A 4,415-nucleotide genomic window follows, 5' to 3' on the forward strand; every position below is an offset into this window, starting at 1 on the left:
CTGTCGTCATGACTGCTCGGTGGTAGACTGGCCCCAGGGGCACACCGAGGGTCAAATTGTGAGGGCTCCGCCACCAACAGAGCGCCTTCCAGCATGTGGAAGTAACTGTGACTCGGCGTGCTCGATCATGACGAGGGTGCATCCTGAAAGACCTGAACCACCACTGCAACGGCCTCAACTGGAGGAGGCCGAGGGGGAGGGTCTGTGATGCAGCCGCTAGGAGGCCCAGCAGCCTCTGGCAAAGGGACACCCTGACACAAGCCCTCAGTCGGAAGAAGGAGAGACACGTGTGTATTGAGACAACTCTCTCTGGCGCGAGCATGGCAATGGAATCGAGGCGTAGTCTGAGGAACTGTGCCTGCTGAGTTGGCGTCAGGCGGCTCTTCTCTTGATTGACCCGAAGGCCCAATTCGGAGAGGTGGCCTAAAATCAGGTCCGTGTGTATCCGAACCTGCTCCCTTGAGTGAGAACAAACCAGCCAGTCGTCTAGATAATTGAGGATGCGGACCCCCCGCCAATGCAAGGTGGCTAACACGACGTCCATGCACTTGGAAAAAGTGTGTGGCGCTAGCGACAGGCCGAGGGGCAGAACAGCAAACTCGAACGCTCGGCCCTCGAAGGTGAAGCGGAGAAATTTCCTGTGCACCTGCGCAATGGGGATGTGAAAGTACGCATCTTTCAGATCCACCGTGGTGAACCAGTCGCCGGGATTGATGGCCTGGGACATGGTGTGCAGGTTGAGCATCTTGAAGCGCAGCACCTTGAGGTGGCGGTTCAGGAGCCAAGGAAACCGCCATCTTTCTTGGGCACAAGGAAGTATGGGGAATAAAATCCCTTGTGCTGCCCCGGCGGGGGCACTCCGCAGATTGCTCGCTTCTCCAGGAGACTGGCGATTTCGACGTGAAGCACCGCACACTGCAACGGGTCCCTCACTCGTGTCCACACCACGCCCTGGAAGGGAGGTGGACGTGTCTGAAATTGCAGGGAGTAGCCAACTGATATAATTTGGAGCACCCAAGATTCGCCGCAGAGTCGCCAATTTGAGAATTGCTGGGGGGTGTAAGGGTGGGCCAGAGGCTGCAGGAAAGCCTCAGGGGCGGGGCTTGGGTGGTGGAGGAGGTGGGGTGAGACGCTGGCGGAGATTGGCAGGTGGGCGGGGCTGTGACCTGGGCTGTGGTCCAGCCTGTGGCCTGGGCTGTGGCCTGGGAGCCGCGGTCAGGGGGCCTCCCCGCCGGCGAGCTGCCACAGACGGCCTGCGTTGCTGGACCTGAGGTGCCACTGGGTACACTGGGGCCAGCTGCAGGGACTGCTCACTCTCCCGGAAGGTGCATGAGAGCATCTCCTCCACAGAGGGGCCAAAAGTAAAGCCCGGCGAGATAGGGGCGTCCATGAGGCGAGTACTGTCCACCTCAGGGACCCGCTGTGCCTGGGACAGCCAAAGCTGGCGGCACGCCGCCACAATGGCTGCCAGGGATCGCCCTGTTGCCCTTGCACTGTGACCAGCTGATCCGCCGCCGCCGCTATCTCTGAGATAGGGGGCGGGGTGGGTGATGCGCCATGTTGCTCCGAGGGCTCCGCCAGCTGAGCCAAGTACAAGGCCAGCAGGCTTTCAGTTATTCGGAGGCGAGCCGCTTGGGCTCCAGCCTCATTCACCCTCCGGAGCAGCGTCTCCGTGACGCAACACTGCCTGTTTGGGGCAGGCCAGGTTGTGTGACTCCGCAGAAAGCGGAGGTAGGGAGACAAGCGCGGCTATGGTGGAATTCACGCGGGGAAAATCCACCAAGCCCACTTCTGCCGCGCCCCGGGTCCTGGCAAAAGCCTCCCCTCTCCTGGCTAAGGCGGGGGCTGTTGCCAGATGGTCCCAGATAGCCCTCAGCTCATCGAGGAGGTCAGGCAGCAGTGGCAGGGCCCGTGTGGGCCGCTGCGCGTGCTGACCCCTCTCAAACCTGGAGCGTGGTGAGGCAGGATCAGAGGGCCAGGGGAGCTGGAGGGACTCCACAGCCCTCTGGATAACTGACCAGAACTCCCTGTCCTGTCCCATGGGAGCAGGAGGGGCATCCACGCTCAACGGAGGAGGATGGGTGGGAGCGACCAGCTCTTCCTCCATGAGCTCCGCCTCGAGCTCCGAGTCCTCGTCCTCCTCCCAGGTGGCCCGTCTAATGCCCTCCTCCTGGGATGGGGCAGACAGACTCACCTCACAGCTGGCGGCGGAGCGTCATGGTGTGGGGGGGCGGCACCTCTTGCGCTGCTTGCGCTGCCTGCACAGCCAGGAGAGCACAGATTTGGTCCATCCTGCTGTTGAGAGCGAGGATGGTTTCATCGCACTCCCAGTCCGCCGAGCCCAACCTCCTTCGCCGACGGCGCGGCGGGGAGGCCAGCAAAGACTCAGAAGAGGGGGAGGGAGCCCGGGGGCGTCGCTCCACCACTCTTCTTTGCCCTTGCCGCGGGCTGTAGTGTGGGCGCAAGTTGGCGGAGGAACACCTCACACGGGCGAGATCCCTTACGACACACCGCGGCTCCTGCTGGGCAGCCAGGCCGTGGATTTTACTGCCGCTGCTAGCGCTCCTGCTGTGGAGGAAAAAGCCCTGTGGACAAAAAACCAACACAGCAAGCAGTCGGAATATATATAGCACTATATAAACATGACTATTATTTTTAAAAAGGCTCTTCTCGTGAACGAAACTGAAACCGAAAGCGCAGCCGGACCTCCGGTGTGCGGGCGGGACAGAATCGGAATTAGCTATCAATAATAACTAAACACACACAAGACAGAGACGATGTGTAGCGAAAATGGTAGTGAACAACACTATGAAGTGAGCCAGCCAGCCGAAATACGCAGTTTGAATGTTTATTACTAACACAGACACAGAGAGCTTACGTTCCTGAGTCCAGCGAAAAGGCAAAAGAGGACAAACCTGCGCTGACGTCATGTTTTATAGAACAGGAAGTGGGAAGGGACCTGTTCTGAGTGACGAGCGCAGGGGCCAATGGCAGCTTCGATAGAGTGACGTTTCGATCGGGTTCCTACGGAAGTGCACAGAAACCCCTCCCCCTTGGGCAGTGCTTCCAACTTGAAAGATTGTTTCACAAGTTGTTGTGTATGTGGTGTTAATCAAAGGCAGAGAATCCCAATTAAATACATTTTCTTTCCAGATTGTAACATAACATAAAATGTGAAATCTGAAATTAAAGCATAGATAAATAAACAATTGGAGATAAAAAAAAATTAATCATAGAATTGTTTTAACAAAATCTAACCCCTTAAACTGACAAACCCCTTTGGTACCCTTAAAATGGCAACAAATCCATGTGCTTCTCTTTAACCCCATGTGTACTCTTCACTGTTGTGTTGTTTGCCAAGTGTTTGGTATCCCATGTGAAGTATTATCTGATGTGAAATATCTGGTTGGGGGGATACTTGGTCTGAGAAGGAAAACAACATCTCAGAAAATATTGACAATTATGATATATTCTTGAACCAGACAGTCTACTGGTTTTCACGTTTTGGTAGAAGCAACACACACCCGTAGAGAGCTCAAAATGTCAAGATGGAAAACTGTCGTAACACAAACGATTTAAAAAAATCTGATCTGAACTTCTCTGTGTTTGATAGAACATCAAATAATATCTATATTAGGTTGTTCTGAAAAAAACAAGCCTATTTGCAAAGAAATTCGAACGTAACTGATCTGTCACCGTCTGAATGAGACCCCTCGGAGCAGACTGTGCATTTACCCCCCGGGTCTGAATGACGGTGGGCGACACGGAAACTGTAAATCATATATGTTTGAGAATGAAGCGCGCTGGTAGCCAAGAGAATAAGCTTTCAAACGATGTGTGCATTGTAGGAATACAGTGTAACTTCTATGCACAGGAGCTGCACGTAACACTGTCAAATAATGCTTCAAGGAGGTGTAGTAACACAGTATGAAATGTACATTATTTTTCAGTTTTTGGTAACCTGAACTTTTTTGTTAACCTCTGGCAGTTTACCACTTACCTATGTTCCATTTCAGGTTATTCACTGGACTTGAACTGCTTAAATTTCTATTAAAACTGGAAAAATGTGGGTGTTTTTTGACCAGTAGTGTATGCTTAATTTCATTGCAGCAAGGCTTACAACACCAGGGGCCGGTTGCACAAAAGGTCTTAAATGCTTTTAAGACCATTTCTTAGGTCTTAGACTTAAATTTAAGCCCAAAATAAATAGGCCTGTTGCACAAAAAAAACTTAAAATCAGTTTGGTCTTAAATTGAAGTCATTTTTTAAGCCTACCCTACACCAGGCTTAAACAGGGAAAAGTTATCTCTTGCTATAGAAACTGACATGAAACCAACATGGCTGCACATATGCTAGGTAATTTAGATTTTTTTATATGAAAGGGCATACATACAAAGTAATGGAAGTTTAACTAA

The sequence above is a fragment of the Amia ocellicauda genome, chromosome 4 (assembly GCF_036373705.1).
Source record: "Amia ocellicauda isolate fAmiCal2 chromosome 4, fAmiCal2.hap1, whole genome shotgun sequence".
In the NCBI taxonomy this organism is placed as follows: domain Eukaryota; kingdom Metazoa; phylum Chordata; class Actinopteri; order Amiiformes; family Amiidae; genus Amia; species Amia ocellicauda.